This window comes from Haematobia irritans, chromosome 1 (genome assembly GCF_050003625.1).
Source record: "Haematobia irritans isolate KBUSLIRL chromosome 1, ASM5000362v1, whole genome shotgun sequence".
In the NCBI taxonomy this organism is placed as follows: domain Eukaryota; kingdom Metazoa; phylum Arthropoda; class Insecta; order Diptera; family Muscidae; genus Haematobia; species Haematobia irritans.
Window position 1 is genome coordinate 151,555,088 of NC_134397.1, and position 25,242 is coordinate 151,580,329.

Consider the following 25,242-nt stretch of genomic DNA (forward strand, 5'->3'; position numbering starts at 1 on the left):
CACTAACTTACAATTTAGAAGACGATGTTAAGTATTACCACAACCCAAGCAATTAGATTGTGGTTGACAGTCTTTCGTAGAAGTTTCTACGCAATCCATGCTGGAGGGTACATAAGATTCGGCCTGGCCGAACTTAGTGCCGTTTATACTTGTTAAATGGTAATTTTAACTGTTTTTGTGTCAAATAAGTTAAAAACAGAGTAAAGACTAATAAAATGGTACAAATTATTTAAATTTTGTCGAAAAAAATGCCGAATCCATTCTAGTAAAATTGCGAATTTTTGGAAATATTTGAGGTCAAACGTTTCGAAAAAAGGTTAGAATGCTTTAAAAGCATAAAAAATGATTTATTTGGCAAAATTTTACAATTTTTGTTTTAAATTTTCATCCAAAACACTGAATTCGGATCGACACTTAAAAAGTGAAGCAATTTCTGTGCAACGGCTGTGGAAATGGTGGGCACCCATCCTATGACAAGCCCATGTTAAATTCATCGCTTCTGCGCCAATTTTGCGCCACATCCGGATCCAAAAAGAACATTTTCACTACTTTTTTTGCGACGATTTTATACCCTCCACCATAGGATGGGGGTATATTAACTTTGTCATTCCGTTTGTAACACATCGAAATATTGCTCTAAGACCCCATAAAGTATATATATTCCGGGTTGTGGTGAAATTCTGAGTCGATCTGAGCATGTCCGTCCGTCCGTCCGTCCGTCTGTTGAAATCACGCTAACTTCCGAACGAAACAAGCTATCGACTTGAAACTTGGCACAAGTAGTTGTTATTGATGTAGGTCGGATGGTATTGCAAATGGGCCATATCGATCCACTTTTACGTATAGCCCCCATATAAACGGACCCCCAAATTTGGCTTGAGATTGCTCTAAGAGAAGCAAATTTCATCCGATCCGGCTGAAATTTGGTACATGGTGTTAGTATATGGTCTCTAACAACCATGCAAAAATTGGTCCACATCGACCCATAATTATATATAGCCCCCATATAAGCCGATCCCCAGATTTGACCTCCGAAGCCTCTTAGAGGAGCAAAATTCATCCGATCCGGTTGAAATTTGGAACATGGTATTACAATGTGGTCTCTAACAAACACACAAGAATTGGTCCATATCGGTCCATAATTATATATAGCCCCCATATAAACCGTTCCCCAGATTTGATCTCCGGAGCCTCTTGGAGGAGCAAAATTCATCCGATCCGGTTGAAATTTGAAACGTGGTATTAGTATAAGGCCGCTAATAACCAAGCCGAAATTGGTCCATATCGGTCTATAGTTATACAGTCGAAGCTCGGTTTAACGAACGATATATTGTCAGGCCCTTTCGTTATTTAGAAAAATTCGTTAAATCGAACGGGAATATTAAATGTAAACTTTTATTGAAAATCGTAGTTTTTTTTACCAGATGAGTAAAAATTCATAATCATTAGAAAAAATTAAAGCACAGCGACACTTAAAAAATAATACTTAAAATAATCCTGATGAACTTGATATATCTAGGTTCGGTTAGATTGAAAAGAGGACCCAAATTCGCTGTCGTATGGGGGCCTGTATACACCCATGTCATAATTAGTGTGCTCTAACTTCTTAGACGAATTGGCTAATTTGTTTCCAGTGCCCGGTTTCAAGAATGGCCAGGCATAGGTAGTGTTCATAGTAACATCTTCCTAAAAAGTCTTACATAACCCACTACTCCGCTGCTCCTGTCGGCATAGTGCATGTACTCTCAACGATAGATTGCCGTTTCGACCAGAAAAGTTTTTCAGCGGTAGTTTATCCCTCTCACTAATGATGTTGATATTCCTGTGTATTACTATTTTTTATTATTTATTTACGACAATACAATAAGCCAGAAAGGCTAATAATAGCGCATTGCCTCTATAACTAATTAATTATATAAAATCTAAAATAAATTTACTATTTAATTAAAGAACAATATGACTGAATTTTTAAAAAAGTGTAGAATATATAAGTGCAAATCAAATAAGCAAAAATATTGCTATAACTAATTAATTATATAAAATCTAAAATAAATTTACCATTTAATTAAATAACAATATGAATGAATTTTTAGAAAAAGTGTAGAATATATAAGTGCAAACGAAATAAGGAAAAATAAAGCAAATAATAAAAATAAAACTAAGAAGTAAAAAATAAAAAAAGGTTCAAATAATATCCACCAATACTTATTCCAGAAAATAAGGATAACTACCATTGGCAATGACAGACATCTTTATTAATTAATTTATTCTTCTATAAATCATTCATTCAGAAAACTCTGTAACAAGAATTGCTTAAATTGGTAAACAGTAAAGTTGAAGCACCTGAGTGTTATCGCGAGCGAATTCAAAATTCTAGCAACGGACACTATGTACGATCTCTCGAATGTAGAACAGGAAATCTTAGGTATGTTAATCTGTGGGTTCCTAACAGATTGGGAGAAAATAAATTTCGAAGGTAAATCCGCGGGTAACGATCTCTGAATAACCTTATAGAAAAAAATCAATTTACGCAATGGAACATATTGTTCAAAATTACATTCAAGGAATTCCTTAACATAGTCACTGACATGATCAAACCTACGATGTCCGTATACAAAACGCACTATTCTATTGACGATGAGCCTGATCCTGTGTCTATTATAGTGTTGAATGCATGATACCAATTCAACACTGAAAAAAAGCATACTCGGTTCCAAAGATTTTGTCTTTACTTTAAAAAATTTGGTATTGATTCCGAGCCAAAGAAGCGGAGAATACAAGTAAGGATACTTTTAAGACACAATTCTCTTTTAAATTTAGGTTTTATGTACTTGCTTCTAGGAAGCAAATTTTAATTTTTCGCTTTCTCAGCTTTTTTTCTTCATATGCTATCAAAGTCCTTTAAAAACGAGTTAACGGCAACTTTATTTTCCAAATTAGGACTCGACTTCCAGTAGAAATTATGCTATGTTTGAAGTAAAAAACTTCTTTAAACTAAAGTTTTGAAAAACATGTCCTATATTTGAACGATTTTTTGCTTTGTAGTCAAGATGCAAAAAGGCAACAAATTTAAAGACAATTTCATTAAATTTAAAGAATTTTTCAGAATTATTAAAGTCAAGTTGACCTTAAATTTTTTCATTCATGTTAAGATACCAATTTTTAAGTCAAATCACTTAATTATAAGGACAATATGACTTCATTGAAAAGTTTATCGACTTTTGGACAAGGAAAATAACTTCATTTTAGAGAAATGCGTCTTCTATGCTAGGCAAAATTTGTATTCGTATTTTAAAGACATGAAATCTTTGACCTCACGACAATATTTTTTTCAGTGAAGGCAGTAGTTCACCTGAGTCATTAGGAACGCAAAACACATCATACGTCTCACCGGAAGAGGCAAATTCAGTCCACAACTGTACAAACATAATCAATATGGTGACTAAAATTCAAACAATCATCAATCATCACCCCTAGACACTTAGTACTGTCAACGAATTCAATATCAGTACCACACATATGAATTTCATAGTTTATCTTCAGCTATAAGACGGAGGTTCCTTGTTATTGAGCTAAATATAGAATCGGGTAGCACCCATTATTAAGAGAAAAATTCACCACCTGTCCAACTAGCAATCCTACGAAATATTGCCACTAACGGACCTATCACAGGACTAGTACCAGTGCGCGAGTTTGTAGTAGTTTTTAAATTTTCATATTTTATTGATTTCTATACTATCTTTATTTTAAAATTTTATTTGATCTAGAGATTTACCTATGGGCCAACATTGTCCAAAAGTTTTTCTTTCTGGTGCAATTTGGATGATCAAAATAATACCGGTACCTAAGTGTTTGTTCAAGACTGGTTCATGAGGACCTGTCTAGTCCTACTAAGTTCTCCCAGGTCATGTAGTTTGGAATGAGTCCAATCCGTGGCCTGCAGTGTAAATTTATCCCCGTCAATGACAAACCCGTGTTGAAGGGACCGGTCCCTTCTATACGTTTCGGCCAGAACTGGGACTGGCCTATTCACACCAAGGAGTAGTCCTGTACCGGTTCTGTTGTAAATCCATTTCCCGTAGCGAAGCTGCGCCTAGCTTTACCAGTTACCCGGCCATTGAATATGTGTTTGCAAACATTTTAATGGAATCTAAATATCTTGAGAATGCCGTACTTTGTGGACATTTCCTAAGGACTTAAGCCATTCTCACAATCGTCAAATATTACTGATTTTTTGTTGTTTATTTTCTTAAGATTAAAAGCCTTTTCGTTAAATCGAACGTAAATTTTGTTCAATTGTTCGTTATTTAGAATACTCAATGTTAAGAATTTTGACGTTCGTTAAATTGGATTTTCGCTAAATGGGATATTCGTTAAACAGAGCTTCGACTGTATATAGCCGATCCCCAATCACACAAAAATTGGTCCATATCGGTTCATAATCATGGTTGCCACTCGAGCCAAAAATAATCTACCAAAATTTTATTTTTATAGACAACATTGTCAAAATGTTATTTCTATAGAAAATTTTGTCAAAATTTTGTTTCTATAGAAAATTTTGTCAAAATGTTATTTCTATAGAAAATTTTGACAAAATTGTATTTCTATAGAAAATTTTGTCAAAATTTTATTTCTATAGAAAAATTTTTCCAAATTTTATTTCTATAGTAAATTTTTTCCAAATTTTACTTCTATAGAAAATGTTGTCAAAATTTTATTTTGTTAAAATTTTATTTCTATAGAAACTTTAAACTTAATTATATACGTATTTAATCGGTCTTTTTTAGTTTAATATATACCACGTATGGACTATGTGGTATATATTACGGTGTTAGGAAGTTTTAAGATACCTTGCCATCGGCTTCAGTAGAAGTTTCTACGCAATCCATGGTGGAGGGTACATAAGCTTCGGCCTGGCCGAACTTACGGCCGTATATACTTGTTTTTTGCTGGGATACCCCCATCCTATGGTGGAGTGTATAAAAAACATCTAAAACAAAATAAAATGTTTGCAATAAATATTATTTCATTTGAGCATCAGTTTTACAACAGACTTTTTTTGCTGTGCAGAGGTATTTTGTCAATAAAGCTCATCTTTTGACTCTTCTTTAGTAGTTTCATAGTTTTGTCGCATTTGTTATCACAGTCCAATTTTATTTAAATTTTGTCGAAACAAATGCTAAATCTATTCTAGTAAAATTGCGAATTTTTGGAAATATTTGAGGTCAAACGTTTCGAATTGCATTAAAAATCATAACAAATTATTTATTTGGCAAAATTTGACAATTTTTTTAATTTTCATCCAAAACACTGAATTCGGATCAACACTTAAAAAGTGAATCAATTTCTGTGCAACGGATGTGGAAATGGTGGGCATCCGTCCTATGACAGGTCCATGTTAAATTCATCGCTTCTGCGCCAATTTTGCGCCACTTCCGGATCCAAAAAGCACATTTTCACTACTTTTTTGGCGACGTTTTTATACCCTCCACCATAGGATGGGGATATATTAACTTTATCATTCCGTTTGTAACACATCGAAATATTGCTCTAAGACCCCATAAAGTATATAAATTCTGGGTCGTGGTGAAATTCTGAGTCGATCTGAGCATGTCCGTCCGTCCGTCTGTTGAAATCACGCTAACTTCCGAACGAAACAAGCTATCGACTTGAAACTTGGCACAAGTAGTTGTTATTGATGTAGGTCGGATGGTATTGAAAATGGGCCATATCGGTCCACTTTTACGTATAGCCCCCATATAAACGGACCCCCAAATTTGGCTTGCGATTGCTCTAAGAGAAGTAAATTTCATTCGATCCGGCTGAAATTTGGTACATGGTGTAAGTATATGGTCTCTAACAACCATGCAAAAATTGGTCCATATCGGTCCATAATTACATATAGCCCCCTGATTTGGTTTGCGGAGCCTCTAAGAGAAGCAAATTTCATCCGATCCGGCTGAAATTTGGTACATGGTGTTAGTATATGGTCTCTAACAACCATGCAAAAATTGGTCCATATCGGTCCGTAATTACATATAGCCCCCATATAAACCGATCCCCTGATTTGGTTTGCGGAGCCTGTAAGATAACCAAATTTCATCCGATCCGGCTGAAATTTGGTACAAGGTGTTGGTATATGTTCTCTAATGACCATGCAAAAATTGGTCCACATCGGCCCATAATTATATATAGCCCCCATATAAACCGATTCCAAGATTTGACCTCCGGAACTTCTTAAAGGAGCAAAAGTCATCCGATCCGATTGAAATTTGGTCCGTGGTGTTAGTATATTGTCTCTAACAACCGTGCCAAAATTGGTCCATATCGGTCCATAATTTTATATAGCCCCCATATAAGCCGATCCCCAGATTTGACCTCCGGAGCCTCTTAGTGGAGCAAAATTCATCCGATCCGGTTGAAATTGGGTACGTGGTGTTAGTATATGGTCTCTAACAACCATGCAAGAATTGGTCCATATCGGTCCATAGTTATGTATAGCCCCCATATAAATCGATTTCCAGATTTTCGGTCTATAGTTATATATAGGCGATCCCCAATCACACAAACATTGGTCCTTATCGGTTCATAATATGGTTGCCACTCGAGCCAAAAATAATCTACCAAAATTTTATTTTTATAGAAAACATTGTCAAAATGTTATTTCTAAAGAAAATGTTGTCAAAATATTATTTCTATAGAACATTTTGTCAAAATTTTATTTCTATAGAAAATTTTGTCAGAATTTTATTTCTATAGAAATTTTTTTCCAAATTTTACTTCAAAATTTTATTTTGTCAAAATTGTATTTCTATAGAAACTTTAAACTTAATTATATACGTATTTAATCGGCTTTTTTTAGTTTACTATATACCACGTATGGACTATGTGGTATATATTACGGTATTAGGAAGTTTTAAGATACCATCGGCAAGTGTTACCGCAACCCAAGCAATTCGATTGTGGATGACAGTCTTCAGTAGAAGTTTCTACGCAATCCATGGTGGAGGGTACATAAGCTTCGGCCCGGCCGAACTTACGGCCGTATATACTTGTTTTTTTCCTGGGATACCCCCATCCTATGGTGTTAGGTATAAAAAAAAATCTAAACCAAAATAAAATTTTTGCAATAAATATTAGTTCACTTTAGCATCAGTTTTACAACAGGTTTTTTTTTTGCTGTGCAGAGGTATTTTGTCAATAAAGCTCATCTTTTGACTCTTCTTTAGTAGTTTCATAGTTTTGTCGCATTTGTTATCACGGTTCGATGTTTGCGCCCATTCCTTTAATCAGCCTGCATAGATCTTGCGTTCCATAATTTTGCTTTCTGTAGCTCTTGCCCTTAAATTGTCAAATTATTCGCTCTTTAATAACTCTGAACACAATTTAAAACCCAAAGGTATCTTAGAGTAATATCAATTTTTACCCGTGTTTTCTTAAATATTTACAATCTATGTAGATTCAATATATACGCTTGGCATGAAGGAAAGATTTACAATTATTAACTTTATTGAAAAGTTTACCTTCTCCTTGGGGTCCTTGCATAGTGCATGTCCTTTTACAGAAAATATAGAGAATAGGCAAATAATAATAATGCCAGGATAGAACAAAGTCTAAGTAATCTTAACTTGTTTTCCCCGAGCTTTGAAAACTCTGGGTAGAAAGAAACCTAACCGGAATATCATGAACGAAAACAATACAAGGCAAGGACAACTTTAAATTGTTTGCAAAGAGTCAACAAACTACATTGTATAGTAGATAGAGAGTTTTAAATTTTCCTTTTTTGTAAACGCCACCAATGCTGTTACAACAATAGAAAGGCAATAGTGTTCTGCGTGTGTTCTGTCAAAAGACTTTGCTGTGGACACTTTAGACAATCATGGAAAAAATGAACAACAAAAATCCTTTCTATGTAGATGGCTACCAACTATCTCTAATAAAGGAGCAGCAATATTACTAGAATTGCAAGCAAAGGTTTTTGATTTTTTGTTAGTAATAATGGTATAAGGGAAAAACAAAATAATAAGCTATCATCCTATGTGTAAAGGAACAGGTGGGGGTAGGATGGCCTATACCGTCGATCTGAGTCCAATCTAAATCTAAAGTGAGCCTTGTTGATGGTAGGAAGTATAATGGGAATATCTGTATCTTTAGAGTCAATATCAAAATATGTCCCCACATCGTCTTTGGGTCTTTAGAACATCATATTACAAATTTTAGACAATGTGGCAGTGGCGCGGTTTCAAATTCCTCAAGAAGTCAAAATTATTGATGCTTCAAAAGCAAAATCACGAGATCAACTTATATGGGGGCTATACTCAGTTAGTGAGAGCTATACTCCAACGGTGCCAAAAAGAAAAATTCTATCGAACAAGTGTTACAATGATGTTCAATTCCGTAACCACACGTTATAACAGGTTGGCTGATAAGTCCCCGGTCTGACACACAGATGGCGTCGCTAGTATTAAATGCATATTATTTTTATATAGTACCAACCTTCAAATGATTCATGTCAAAATTTGACGTCTGTAAGTCAATTACTTTGTGAGATAGAGCGTTTTTTGTGAAGCAACTTTTGTTATTGTGAAAAAAAAATGGAAAAACAAGTATATACGGCCGTAAGTTCGGCCAGGCCGAATCTTATGTACCCCTACTATGGATATCGTAGAAACTTCTACTGAAGCCGATGGCAAGGTATCTTCAAACTTCCTAACACCGTTATATATACCACATAGTCCATACGTGGTATATATTAAACTAAAAAAGGCCGATTAAATACGTAGATAATTAAGTTTAAACTTTCTATAGAAATAAAATTTTGACAAAATAAAAAAATGTTGACAAAATTTTCTAGGTTAAATCTGGGGATCGGCTTATATGGGGGCTATATATAATTATGGGTCGATGTGGACCAATTTTTGCATGGTCATTAGAGAACATATACCAACACCATTTACCAAATTTCAGCCGGATCGAATGAAATTTGCTTCTCTTAGAGGCTCCGCAAGCCAAATCGGGGGATCGGTTTATATGGGGGCTATATATAATTATGGACCGATGTGGGCCAATTTTTGCATGGTTGTTAGAGACTATATACTAACACCATGTACCAAATTTCAGCCGGATCGGATGAAATTTGCTTCTCTTAGAGCAATCGCAAGCCAAATTAGGGGGGTTCGTTTATATGGGGGCAATACGTAAAAGTGGACCGATATGGAACAATTTTTGCATAGTTGTTAGAGACCCTATACTAACACCATGTACCAAATTTCAGCCGGATCGGATGAAATTTGCTTCTCTTAGAGCAATCGCAATCCAAATTAGGGGGGTTCGTTTATATGGGGGCAATACGTAAAAGTGGACCGATATGGAACAATTTTTGCATAGTTGTTAGAGACCCTATATTAACACCATGTACCAAATTTCAGCCGGATCGGATGAAATTTGCTTCTCTTAGAGCAATCGCAAGCCAAATTTGGGGGTCCGTTTATATGGGGGCTATACGTTAAAGTGGACCGATATGGACCAATTTTTGCATGGTTGTTAGAGACCATATACTAACAGCATGGCCGTATATACTTGCTTTATCTAACATAGAAAACTTGCAATTAAGAAGACAATTTTAAGAAATAAAACTATACATTGCAAGAACTGTTACCGCAACCCAAGGAATTTGATTTTTGATGACAATCTTTAAATCTTTAAATACCCATGGAGGAGGGTAAATAAAATTCGTTTATACTTGTTGGCATAATCGGAAGTTCATAATTTAATTCCTTTAACGCGAAACAATTGCAGCAAATTTGTTATCGAAATTAAAGAGCTATTTACAGTTCATCTAATACAGATGCACGGAGGCTTGAACCTAACAGGAAACTAAAAACCAATAGATAATATTCAGAGGGCACTAACCAGAGAATGAAGCCGACCCATTTGTGTCGGCTGCGGCTGAAACAAAATTTTGGAATAAGGCGGTGGCTTGACGCTGGATTCAAAAATTTGTATATATTACACTGAAAAAAAAAGCATACTCGGTTTCAAAGATTTTGTCTTTACTTTAAAAAATTTGGTATTGATTCCGAGCCAAAGAAGCGGAGAATACAAGTAAGGATATTTTTAAGACACAATTCTCTTTTAAATTTGGGTTTTGTGTACTTGCTTCTAGGAAGCAAATTTTAATTTTTCGCTTTCTCAGCTTTTTTTCTTCATATGCTATCAAAGTCCTTTAAAAACGAGTTAACGGCAACTTTATTTTCCAAATTAGGACTCGACTTCCAGTAGAAATTATGCTATGTTTGAAGTAAAAAACTTCTTTAAAATAAAGTGTTGAAAAACATGTCCTATTTGAACGATTTTTTGCTTTGTAGTCAAGATGCAAAAAGACAACAAATTTAAAGACAATTTCATTAAATTTAAAGAATTTTTCTGAATTATTAAAGTCAAGTTGACCTTAGCCTATACATTTTTTCTTTCATGTTAAGATACCCATTTTTAAGTCGAATCACTTAATTATAAGGACAATACGACATTTTTGAAAAGTTTATCGACTTTTGGACAAGGAAAATAACTTTATGCGTCTTCTATGCTAAGCAAAATTTGTATTCGTATTTTAAAGACATGAAATCTTTACCTCACGACAATATTTTTTTCAGTGTAATTTGAAGTGATGCGAATGGTAATGAGATTATCAAAATTGAGTCGACATATTCGGCTTCGAATAGCAAAAACTGGTCGGCGGCGACGCGATTCGGTGGCTTCATTCTCTGGCACTCACCTATCCTAACCTAGAATTTATTCATATATTCTATTGTGTTCATATACAAGTTATAAAGGACATATGTTGAGCTTTAAATCGATCACTACAACTAGAGATTGAGGCAATTTTAAATTTCATTTTACTTTATTGTAGCTTCAAGCGTAAATAAAGTAAATCACAAATCAAAATTCAACCAAAGGAAATATTTCTCGAGGAAATTAAAATTGCGTCATAAGTACTAACTTTTAGTAACAAAGAACTCAATATTTGTCTTCCAAATCAAACCTTCATAGCCATTTCCATTCACATATTACTTAAAGATATCTTCCATTCCCATCCCTTGTTTGATTGTTGATTTTCGTTTATTTTTGGCTAGGTTTCTTAAGTGTTTTGTCACTTAAAGCAATTGACATTTTCTGTTGATTTAATGAATTGATATTTCTCAATTGATTACAACTCTCGGTACGTGTTCCTTGGACTGATGCCAGTGTCATCGACATAGTCATCTTCTACTTCAATTTTAAGCACGAAGACAGAATTTTGGCATCACATTGGAGACGGTATACATTAATGGAAAATTAGAAAATGCTATTCCCTTAAGGAGTTTACAAATTGGTAAAATTTAAATGCTTCATCTAATTTAACCATTTTTGAAATTCTTGAAATAGATTGGAGTGGATGTCAGCTTAAATGATGAGTAATTTAATTGATAGTATGTGTTTGATTAATATAATGTTATTTCGATCTAAATACACATCTATATGTGGGAAATAAAAGACTAAAAGAGGATAGAAACCTTTTACAAAAAAATAAAATATATTAGGATAGTCTAAAATTTAACAAGTATATACAGCAGTAAGTTCGGCCGGGCCGAATCTTAAATACCCACCACCATGAACCAAATATTAGGGTTTCCTTTGAAATTTCAGGAGGGCTTGAGGACTTGAGGACACTTCCCGAAGATAAATTTAAAGATTTCATCCATGAGGACTATATCAGATTCTGGATTTATAAGAACCATTTTTGTTTGAGTTTTAGAGGAATCATTAACATCTCTTGTAAGTGTGCAAGAAAATTATAAAATAACGTCTTGATTTGAAATCTTAAATCTGTAGAACTAAAATCTGGAAATTTTACATTGAGTTTCAAGCAATTTTCATGATCAGTGCGACTTCTACACCCTCAAGAAGTGAAGTCGGTCTATATGGAGGCATTACCAAATGGACCTATAAAAACCTAATCCGATACACGTTTTTGTGAGCCTAAAATACCAGAATATTTACAATTTCAGGCAAAATCAGATAAAAACTACGGTTTCTAGAAACCCAAGGAGTTAAATCGGGAGATCGTTCTTATGGGGGCTATACTGAAATATGGACCGATGCTCAACGTTTTCGGCACACCTCTTTATGACCCGAAAATACATCTAGATTTCCAATTTCAGGCAAATAGGATAAAAACTTCGGATTCTAGAAGCCCAAGAAGTAAAATCGGGAAATCGGTCTATATGGGGGCTATACCAAAATATGGACCGATCCTCACCATTTTCGGCACACTTCTTTATGGTCCTAAAATACCTCTAGATTTCCAATTTCAGACAAATTGGATAAAAAATAAGGTTTCTATAAGCCCAAGACCCCAAATCGGGAGGTCGTTTTATATGGGGAACATAGCAAAACATGGACCGATACTCACAATTTTTGGCACACGTATTTGTGGTCCTACAATACCTCTAGATTTCCAATTTCCGGTAAATTGAATAAAAACTGCGATTTCTATAAGCCAAAGAAGTAAAATCGTGAGATGGGTTTTTATGGGGGCTATACCAAAATATGGACCGATACTCACAATTTTTGGCACACGTATTTGTGGTCCTACAATACCTCTAGATTTCCATTTTCAGGTAAATTGAATAAAAACTGCGGTTTCTATAAGCCCAAGAAGTAAAATCGGGAGATCGGTCTATATGGGGGCTATACCAAAATATGGACCGATACTCACAATTTTTGGCACACGTATTTGTGGTCCTACAATACCTCTAGATTTCCAATTTCCGGTAAATTGAATAAAAACTGCGATTTCTATAAGCCAAAGAAGTAAAATCGGGAGATGGGTCTATATGGGGGCTATACCAAAATATGGACCAATACTCACAATTTTCGGCACACGTATTTGTAGTCCGACAATACCTCTAGATTTCCAATTTCAGGTAAATTGAATAAAAACTGCGGTTTCTATAAGCCCAAGAAGTAAAATCGGGAGATCGGTCTATATGGGGGCTATGCCAAAACGTGGACCGATACTCACCATTTTTGGCACACCTCTTTAAGGTCACAAAATACCTCCAGATTTCAAATTTCAGGCAAATTGGATAAAAACTACGGTTTCTATAAGCCCAAGACCCCAAATCGGGAGGTCGGTTTATATGGGGACTATATCAAAACCTGGACCGATACAGCCCATCTTCGAACTTGACCTGCCTGCAGACAAAAGACGAGTTTGTGCAAAATTTCAGCACGATTGCTTCATTATTGAAGACTGTAGCGTGATTACAACAGACAGACAGACAGACAGACAGACAGACAGACAGACAGACAGACGGACAGACGGACATCGTTATATCGTCTTAGAATTTCTCCCTGATCAAGAATATATATACTTTATATAGTCGGAAATCGATATTTCGATGCGTTACAAACGGAATGACAAACTTATTATACCCCCGTCACCATTCTATGGTGGTGGGTATAAAAATGAAGACAGACTCGAGGGACTATATGATAATAGGTCAATTGAAAAAGTCCCCAGCCTACCGAATAAAACAAGATTTTTGTTTTATCATTTCGGGTTTTTATACTCTCTACCATGTCGGGATGACGTTCTGTTTGTAACAAATTGAGTTACAAAGTGATCTGGCTATGTTCGTCCGTCCGCCCGTGTGTTGAAACCAAAATTTTATTTCTATAATTTTTTTTTCCAAATTTTATAGAAATAAATTTTTCAAAATTCTATTTCTATAGAAATTTTTGTCAAAATTTTATATCTCTAGAAAATTTTGTCAAAATTGTATTGCTATAAAAAGTTTTGTCAAAAATTTATTTCTACGGAAAATTTTGTCAAAATTTTATTTCTATAGAAAATGTTATCAAAATTTAATATCAATAGAAAATTTGGTCAAAATGCTATTTCTATAGAAAATTTTGTCAAAATTTTATTTCTATAGACCATTTTGTCAAAATTTTATTTCTATAGAAAATTTTGTCAAAATTTTATTTCTATTGAAAATGTTATCAAAATTTTATTTCTATAGAAAATGTTATCAATATTTTATTTCTTATATTTCATGTTAGCCTGATAATGAAACAGGCAATTGACGTCCAAATGCATTATATCTAATTATACAATTATTTTTCGAGCTTTATGGACAGATATAGATTAAGGAACACGGTTAATAGAGCCATTGAAAAGAAAACGCCAGATACAAATCTATACACGCCTGGACTGTACATGTTTCGGTTCGGGCGAATGAACCTTTCCACAGCCTTTAGTATAGATCTGGCTGGGAGAGATAACTCAATTTTGGGCCCTTTATGCTAACTCCTTATGGAGAAAACATTTGGGAAATTTCCTCTTACAAATTGAATCATCTTTTCTCCCACTGTACATCATCTTTTCATATAACTTACAAGTCCCTTAATCTTATTTTTATTTCGTTTTGTTACGACTGTTCACCACTTAGGTGAATTCTAACAAATTAGCTTTCTAAAAATAAATTTCGTGTTGTTGCATTACTATGTAACAAAACGAAATAAAAATAAGATTAAGGGACTTGTAAGTTATATGAAAAGATGATGTACAGTGGGAGAAAAGATGATTCAATTTGTAAGAGGAAATTTCCCAAATGTTTTCTCCATAAGGAGTTAGCATAAAGGGCCCAAAATTGAGTTATCTCTCCCAGCCAGATCTATACTAAAGGCTGTGGAAAGGTTCATTCGCCCGAACCGAAACATGTACAGTCCAGGCGTGTATAGATTGGTATCTGGCGTTTTCTTTTCAATGGCTCTATTAACCATGTTCCTTAATCTATATCTGTCCATAAAGCTCGAAAAATAATTGTATAATTAGAAATATTTTATTTCTATAGAAAATTTTGTCAAAATTTTATTTCTATAGAAAATTTTGTCAAAATTTTATTTCTATAGAAAATTTTGCCAACATTTTATTTCTATAGAAAATTTTGTCGAAATTTTATTTCTATAGAAAATTTTGTCAAAATTTTATTTCTATAGAAAATTTTGTCGAAATTTTATTTCTTTAGAAAATGTTATCAAAATTTTATTTCTATAGAAAATGTTATCAAAATTTTATTTCTATAAAAAATGTTGTCAAAATTTTATTTCTATAGAAAATTTTGTCAACATTTTATTACTATAGAAAATTTTGTCAAAATTTTATTACTATAGAACATTTTGTCAAAATTTTATTTTTATAGAAAATTTTGTCGGACTAAATTTATATACGTATTTAATCGGCCTTTTTGTTGTTTAATATATCCCGCGTATGGACTAACTTACAATTTAGAAGACGGTGTTAAGGAAGTCTTAAGATACCTTGGTTCGTATATTGAAGTTTCATTTGAAAACTCCTTGTCGTAGCGGGTTACTAGATAATATGTAAAATGTCACGTAGATTCTATGAAACATACTCAGGAAGATCGTGTCGAAATTGTATTTACAATTTGCACATATGGGATCTACGTCAGATTCCTGATTGCAAACAAAAATCAAATATTTAAGACTGTAGAGTGCTTACACCAGGCATACAGACGGGCATTATTAGATCCTGTTTAGAATTTATCGATGTATCCCAGCAAAAACTCCTTTTACCAGGTATGAGTACAAGCCCAGCAAAAACTCCTATTACCAGGTATGAGTACAAGTATGCCTGCCCCAAATTGGTAACAACTTCCTCGTACATACATCAGTAGTAATACTTTTACACGGGCATGACATTGGAGGAAAGTACTTCCGTGCAAGCATACCAGCAGTCGAAAAATAAGTACTTCTTCGCAAGCATACCAGCTCTCCAAAAATAATATCTTTACCATAAAGGTACCCAAAAAGTGCGAACTCACACCTGTTGTTTTGTAATTCAACACACTATTGCACGCTCCACGACATGGATCTATTCAATGATATTATTTTGTAATATAAATTATGTACAATACAACTTTAATACAAATGTAATTTGGCATTACTTATCGCTACTATTAACGGTGCCCACTGTAGAGTCGAACCCGGACCTCAAGATATGATTTTGATTACCGGTATTAATAGAAGAATCACTTTTTGCCTACACAGGTAAGTTATTATTTTTAAACCCCAGGTAATACTGCAAGTAGTAACTTTTTGATTACCGGTATTACTGAAAGAATCACTAGTGCTTACCCAGTTTTTGCTGGGAGTATGCCTGCGCCAAATAGGTAACAACTTCTTTGTACATATATCAGCAGTAATACTTTTACATGGGCATGACATTGGAGGAAAGTACTTCGGTGCAAGCATACCAGCAGTCGAAAAATAAGTACTTCCTCGCAAGCATACCAACTGTCCAAAAATAATAGGTTTACAATAAATAGAGTCAAAAAGATCGAGTGAGTTGCTGCTCTCATATCTAATTATAGATTTTATTCTCTCTTATAAAAGTTAGTTTCGTATGCTCGATATTTTACTACCCCTTTCTCTCCCTCTGTTTATATTTATGGTACAATTTGTACTTTGAAAATCTCTATGACGCCAGGAGGAATCGAACTCAGACCTGTTGTTTTGTAATCCAACACACTATACCCTACTCCACGGCATGTATTTATTCAATCATGTAATTTTACATTATAAAGTATTTGCTATACAACTTAAGAAAACAAGGTTATTTTTATTGGCATTATAAATGAATATGTTGCAATTTTTTTCTGAAATGTAATTTTCGCTACTATTAACAGTGCCCACTACCGCTATAGAGGTTATTCGATTAAAAAAATAAGAAAAAGGCAAATTTTCAACAAAAATTTAATTAATCAATATTTAATACGAATAAAAAAACAAGTATATACGGCCGTAAGTTCGGCCAGGCCGAAGCTTATGTACCCTCCATCATGGATTGCGTAGAAACTTCTTCTAAACACTGTCATCCACAATCGAATTACTTAAGTTGCGGTAACGCTTGCCGATGCCAAGGTATCTTAAAACCTCCTAATACCACCTTCTAAATTGTATGTAAGTCCATACGTGGTATATATTAAATCAAAAAAGATCGATCCAATACGTATAAAATTCAGTTTGACAAAGTAGACATAACATTTTGACAAAATTTTCTACAGAAATAAAATTTTAACAAAATTTTCTATAGAAATAAAATTTTCACAAAATTTTCTACAGAAATAAAAATTTTGACAAAATTTTCTATAGAAATAAACTTTTGAAAAAAAATATTGTATAGAAATAAAATCTTGGTAGATTGGCAACCATGATTATGAACCGAATAAAATTTGAACAAAATTTTCTATAGATATAAAATTTTGAAAATCTTTCTTAAAATTTTGACAAAATTTTCTATAGAAATAAAATTTTGGTAGATTATTTATCTAGTGGCAACCATGATTATGAACCGATATGGACCAATTTTTGTGTGATTGGACCAATTTTGGTATGGTTATTAGCGACCATATACTAACACCACGTTCCTAATTTGAACCGGATCGGATGAATTTTGCTCCTCCAAGAGGCTCCGGAGGTCAAATCTGGAGAACGTTTTATATGGGGGCTATATATAATTAAGGACCGATATGGAACAATTCTGGCACGGTTGTTAAAGATCATATACTAACACCATGTTCAGAATTACAACCGGATTGGATGAAATTTGCTTCTCTTGGAGACTTCGCAAGCCAAATCTGGGGATCGGCTTATATGGGGGCTATATATAATTATGAACCGATGTGGACCAATTTTTGCATGGCTGTTAGAGACCATATAACAATATCATGTACCAAATTTCAGGCGGATCGGATGCAATTTGCTTCTCTTTGAAGCTCCGCAACCCAAATCTGGGGATCGGTTTATATGGGCGCTATATATAATTATGGACCGATGTGGACCAATTTTTGCACGGTTGTTAGAGACCATATACCAATACCATGTACCAAATTTCAGCCGGATCGGATGCAATTTGCTTCTCTTTGAGGCTCCGCAAGCCAAATCTGGGGATCGGTTTATATGGGGGCTATATATAATTTAGGACCGATGTGGACCAATTTTTGAATGATTGTTAGAGACCATATACCAACACCATGTACCAAATTTCAGCCGGATCGGATGAAATATGCTTCTCTTAGAGGCTCCACAAGCCAAATCTGGGGATCGGTTTATATGGGGGCTATATATAATTAAGGACCGATATGGACCAATTTTTGCATGGTTATTACAGACCATATACCAACATCATGTACCAAATTTCAGCCGGATCGGATGAAATTTGCTTCTCTTTGAGGCTCCGCAAGCCAAATCTGGGGATCGGTTTATATGGGGGCTATATATAATTATGGACCGATGTGGACCAATTTCTGCATGATTGTTACAGACCATATACCAACACCATGTACCAAATTTCAGCCGGATCGGATGAAATATGGTTCTGTAAGAGGCTCCACAAGCCAAATCTGAGGGTCCCTTTATATGGGGGCTATACGTAAAAGTGGACCGATATGGCCCATTTTCAATACCATCCGACCTCGACATCGATAACAACTACTTGTGCCAAGTTTCAAGTCGATAGCTTGTTTCGTTCGGAAGTTAGCGTGATTTCAACAGACGGACGGACGGACGGACATGCTTAGATCGACTCAGAATTTCACCACGACCCAGAATATATATACTTTATGGGGTCGTAGAGCAATATTTCGATGTGTTACAAACGGAATGACAAAGTTAATATACCCCCATCCTATGATGGAGGGTATAATAAATTTAAAAATAGAGTCTCAGCACGGTTCGAACCCGGACCTCAAGATATGATTTTAAATTATTAGTATTAATAAAAGGAATCACTTTTGGTCTACACAGGTAAGTTATTATTTTTAAATCCCAGGTAATACTACAAGTAGCAAGTTTTTGATTACCGGTATTACTGGAAGAATCACTAGTGCTTACCCAGTTTTTGCTGGGGTTACAATCGGAATGAAAAAGTTATTATACTCCCATCGTCATTCTCTGTATATAAAAGAGGAATTCGTAGTTTAACCCTTTTGAGCCTAAAGTTGCCTGTGGGCAACTTTTTGTGTTTTGAGACTAACTGTCAGCGTTTTTTTGTTTTTGCTCATAAAACTGTAACGGTATCGAAAGTTACAAGTGTTTTCTTCAAGTTGAAAAAAAAACACAGCTAATTTGGTTGTCAACTAGCAAAATTTTTTTCATCAGTACGTACGTTCTTCAAGAAAAATAAATGTATATTTGGAAAATGTTTTTATACATGTGACTTTTTTCAAAAAATTTTAAAAGTTTTTATAAAATCTGTTGTAATACATATCAAATAAAATACTTGTGGAAGTAACATCTTAAAGTAGCAAAAAACAACAGGTGTGAAATTTTTAAAGTTGTAAAGTTGCCTGTGGGCAATTGGCAATGATAGTAAAATGATATATTTTGGACATGAGACCTAGAGAAAAAAGTTTTGAAATTCACAAAATTTTGAACTTCGATTGGGATGTCCCAGTGACGAGGAATGCGGCGATGATGTGGAATGAAGTATATGCAGTGCTGGGGATGAATTTGGAAGGAATCATAAAACGGGAGGAATCCATAGATAACGGCCTTCTTGGCATCATACTGGAGGATTAGTACGAATATTGGCGTCTTACTATACTTTGGTGTTAAAATGGCATGGGTTTGTAAACTAAATATTTTCGTGAATCACGCGAAGCTGTGAATGAAATTTAAACTAAATCTCGTGAATGTGCCTGAACGGGACAAACAAAAATGTGCCGTGCGTGAGAAAACATCAAATTGTGTTCATGATTGTGAGTCAGTAAAATTACTCCAAAATCATGCTCACGATAAAAATTTACGTTCACGGTAAAAACGCACGCTCACGATAAAATTCATGGTCACGATAAAATTCACACTCAAAATAAAACAGAGACACAAAAAATTCACACTCACGAACAAATTCACGTTCATGATTAAATTCAAGCTCAACGATTTTAATCAGTATTTATCACACTTAAGATTTCAATAGCGCCCATTGCTTAATTGTGCTAATTGCTCCGTCGTGAGTTATAAATGTTACTTACTCAAGTAATTACAGCGAGTCGAGATTTGTTGTGAATCAAAAGAATTTTCGTAGATTGTAATTGTTGTGTCACGGACTTTTTCATGAATCAAGAATATCGTGAATCAAGAATATGTTGTGTTCCGAAAATATTCGTGAATCACGAATTTTTGCATCAATTACGAAAATTGTTGTCCGCAGGCAACATTCTCTATCGCTTAAACTAATGGGCTTTGCGACCCGAAATTTTTCTAGACGATTCTGAAATGGCTCCAACATTATTAAAAGTAAACAAAATATAGCGTTACCTGTAAAAATTCGGAGTCGATAGGGTTAAGAAATCACTGTTATTATGACAATTACAAGAAATTTTGTTTATTTGTTGTGGTTCATACTTTATTTATCGAAACGCTGCATTGTTTGGCTGTCAAACTTGAAAATCGAGCGAATTAAAGTAAAAAAAAATCAAAAATTCAAATTATGGATTGTATATAAACAATTAATATTAAAAAAATCCATTTAAGATAACACAATATTTATTAACATTTGGATATCATATTATTGATTAATATTCAAAACATAGTCGTTCAAAATAACTAAATAAAGTTTTCTTGTTTTTTTGCAGGTTCTCGTCTATAGTGGTAAGTTTTTATAATGTCGTCGTTGAAGAAATTGTCAATAACATAAATTCGTTGTTAGTTAGTTTTTAATTTTTTGTTTTCCTGTTGTGGATATGATTAAATTTATGGACTTTTGGCCAATATTAAAAGCATTAAAACTAAAAATAACAAGTATGTACGGCCGTAAGATCGGCTTCTACTTCTACTAACGACTGTCATCCACATTCGAATTACCTGGGTTGCGGTTTGGCAAAATTTTCTATAAAAATGAAATTTTGACAAAAAATTTCTATAGTAATAAAATTGTGACAAAATTTTCTATAGAAACTAAATTTTGACAAAATTTTCTACAGGAAGTAAATTTTGACAAAATTTTCTATAGAAACAAAATTTTGACAAAATTTTCTAAAGAAATAAAATTTTGACAAAATTTTGTATAGAAATAAAATTTTGACAAAATTCTCTATAGAAATAAAATTTTGACAAAATTTTCTATAGAAATAAAATTTTGACAAAATTTTCTATAGAAATAAAATTTTGACAAAATTTTCTATCGAAATAAAATTTTGGCAAAATTTTCTATAGAAATAAAATTTTGACAAAATTTTCTATAGAAATAAAATTTTATTGTTGTTTTTTATCTCAGCTTAAATCCATGAATTGACTAAACTACAAGTATAGCTTAACCAACAGAGGAAAAGTATGCTGGTCAAATTTATTTGGGCAAAGCCCTATAGACTGCAAGATGGTTGGATGTACAGCTGTTTCGGAATTACCACATTCCTCATCAGCATCCTCTACTTGCAGCAAAACTATCAACCAATTATCAGCATAAATTCGGGTAATTCACTCAACCCAAAGTGAACTGCACCTGAACCTTCCGAAAAAAGGTTTGATAGTCGGCTACTGCCTAAACAAATTCGCAAGCATATCTCTTTTCCTTTGCCAAACTCAAATCATCGATTTGAATGTAGTTGGCTGGGTTTGTTTTTGAGCGTGCTTCCTCTATCTTCATTCGTTTTGTTTGTTATTGTTGGCTTCTCTTCAATCGTTATTGTTGTTTTTGATCTCAGCTGTTGGTTAAGCTACACTTGTAGTTTAGTCAATGCATGGCTTTAAGCTGAGATCAAAAACAACAATAACGATTGAAGAGAAGCCAACAATAACAAACAAAACAAATCAAATTTTGGTACAATAAAAAAACAAAAAAAAAATGTGTTTCTATAAAAAATTTTATTTCTACAGAAAAATTTATCAAAATTTTATTCTTTAGAAAATTGTTCGTTAAAATTTTATTTCTGTAGAAAATTTTGTCAACATTTTATTTCTATAGGAAATTTTGTCAAATTTTTATTTCTATAGAAAATTTAGTTAAAGTTTTATATTTATAGAAAATTCTGTCAAATTTTATTTTTGTAGAAAATTTTTTCAAAATTTTATTTCTATAGAAAATTTTGTCAAAATTTTATTTTTGTATAGAAAATTTTGTCAAAATTTAATTTCTATAGGGAATTTAGTCAAAATTTTATTTCAACAGAGAAATTTATCAAAATTTTATTCTTTAGAAAATTTTGTCAAAATTTTATTTCTATATAAAATTTTGTCAAAATTCTATTTCTATACAAAATTTGGTAAAATTTTATTTTTATAGAAAAATTTATCAAAATTTTATTTCTATAGAAAATTTTATAAAAATTTTGTTTCTATAGAACATTTTGTCAAAATTTTATTTCTTTAGAAAATTTTGTCAAAATTTTATTCCTATATAAAATTTTGTCAAAATTCTATTTCTATACAAAATTTGGTAAAATTTTATTTCTATAGAAAATTTTCCCAAATTTTATTTCTATAGAAAATTTTCCCAAATTTTATTTCTTTACACAATTTTGTCAAAATTTTATTTCTATAGAAAATTTTGCCAAAATTTTATTTCTTTCGAAAATTTTGTCAAATTTTTATTTTTATAGAAAATTTTGTCAAAATTTTATTTCTATAGAAAATTTTGACAAAATTTTATTTCTGTTGAAAATATTGTCAAGATTTTATTTCTATTGATAATTTTCTCAAAATTTTATTTCTATTGATAATTTTCGCAAAATGTTATTTCTTTAGAAATATTTTTCAAAATTCTATTTCTTTAGAAAATTTGGTAAAATTTTATTTCTATAGAAAATTGTCCCAAAATTTTATTTCTATAGACATTTTCTCAAAATTTTATTTCTATACAAAATTTTGTCAAAATTTTATTTCTATAGAAAATTCTGTCAACATTTTATTTCTATAGAAAATGTTGTCAAACTTTTAGTTCTAAAGAAAATTTTGTCAAAATTGTATTTCCATAGAAAATTTTGTCAAAATTTTATTTCTATAGAAGATTTTGTCAAAATTTTATTTCTATAGAAAATTTTGTCAAAATTTTATTTTTATAGAAAATTTTGTCAAAATCTTATTTCTATAGAAAATTTTGTCAAAATTTTATTTCTATAGAAAATTTTGTCAAAATTTTATTTCTATAGAAAATTTTGTCAACATTTTATTTCTATAGAAAACTTTATCAAATTTTTATTTCTGTAGAAAATTTTGTCAAAATTCTATTTCTATACACAAATTGGTAAAATTTTATTTCTATAGAAAATTTCGTCAACATTTTATTTCTATAGAAAATTTTGTCAACATTTTATTTCTATAGAAAATTTTGTCAAAATTTTATTTCCATAGAAAAATTTATCAAAATTTTATTCTTTAGAAAATTGTTCGTCAAAATTTTATTTCTGTAGAAAATTTTGTCAAAATTTTATTTCTGTTGAAAATGTTGTCGAAATTTTATTTCTATTGATAAGTTTCTCAAAATTTTATTTCTATTGATAATTTTCTCAAAATGTTATTTCTGTAGAAAATTTTGTCAAAATTTTATTTCTATACAAAATTTTGTCAAAATTTTATTTCTTTAGAAAATTTTGTCAAAATGTTATTTCTGTAGACAATTTTGTCAAAATTTTATTTCTATAGAATTTTTTCTAAAGAAACTTTTTCCTAAATTTTATTTTTATATAAAGTTTTTCCAAAATTTTATTTCTATAGAGGTTTGATCTACAAAACTACTTCTAAAAAACATAAAGAATTCTACCAAATAGAAAAAATGTACTATTTTTTGTAGAATTCTTGGAAGCCACCGTGGTGCAATGGTTAGCATGCCCGCCTTGCATATACAAGGTCGTAGGTTCGATTCCTGCTTCGACCGAACACCAAAAAGTTTTTCAGCGGTGGATTATCCCACCTCAGTAATGCTGGTGACATTTCTGAGGGCTTCAAAGCTTCTCTAAGTGGTTTCACTGCAATGTGGAACGCCGTTCGGACTCGGCTATAAAAAGGAGGTCCCTTGTCATTGAGCAGCACTCAGTGATAAGAGAGAAGTTCACCAATGTGGTATCACAATGGACTGAATAGTCTAAGTGAGCCTGATACATCGGGCTGCCACCTAACCTAACCTTGTAGAATTCTTCCAATTATGGCAACCGACGTGGTAATCAAAATTTATTTTTACATAATATACGTTGCATTTTCGTATGTTTTGAAGATAATATGATAAGTATAATAAATATTATTTAAATTTAATGAAAAATATTGTAGGTGAAATTGTAGGGAATTTTTTTTGGGAATGTAGTGGAAAGTAGGGAACATATTTTGTCCTTGTAGGGTAAATCGAAAATTTTCCCTGGTAACACTGAATCATGGTCATTTTAACCATACTGTAGTCCATGGTTAGGTTAGGTTAGATTAGGTGGCAGCCCGATGTATCAGGCTCACTTAGACTATTCAGTCCATTGTGATACCACATTGGTGAACTTCTCTCTTATCACTGAGTGCTGCCCGATTCCATGTTAAGCTCAATGACAAGGGACCTCCTTTTTATAGCCGAGTCCGAACGGCGTTCCACCTTGCAGTGAAACCACTTAGAGAAGCTTTGAAACCCTCAGAAATGTCACCAGCATTACTGAGGTGGGATAATCCACCGCTGGAAAACTTTTTTGGTGTTCGGTCGAAGCAGGAATCGAACCCACGATCTTGTGTATGCAAGGCGGGCATGCTAACCATTGCACCACGGTGGCTCCCTACTGTAGTCCATACTTACTATTTTTGGGAATCATGCGAAAATTTTCGTTTGTGTTAGTTCATATTGAACTTATGTGTACCGCTATTGGCCGTTATACCCACGTCTAGTTAATAAAATGTTTGAGACATACTTAACAAAGGGAAAGTTTCATTGGGATGTGAAAAATTTCAAAAAAAATAAAAAATAATAATAATAAAATTTAACTACAAACAAATATTTTTTTGCAATAAAAATAAGTTCAATTTAGCGTTATTTTAACTACGGGTTTTTTGTATACCATGAATATTGAATTTATATCACAGTCATAATTCCCACGACCTTCCGATAAGTGAACTGAAATTATATTTGCATCTCAATGATTTGGCACCTCCTTTTTATAGGGCTGATACCGAAAGGCATGCCACTATTACGCTTAGAATTGTTTTGTTATT

The 25,242-nt window shown here is 32.9% G+C and overlaps 1 protein-coding gene across 1 annotated transcript in view; it reads left to right on the forward strand.

Moving 5' to 3' along the window:
* Nucleotides 1–25,242, forward strand: part of LOC142222025 (uncharacterized) — a 681,854-nt gene that overhangs the window by 125,888 nt on the left and 530,724 nt on the right. Inside the window, exon 3 of the mRNA XM_075291949.1 lies at nucleotides 20,703–20,718. The gene's annotated coding sequence lies outside the window, so the exon portion shown is untranslated. The remainder of the gene's footprint in view (nucleotides 1–20,702; nucleotides 20,719–25,242) is intronic.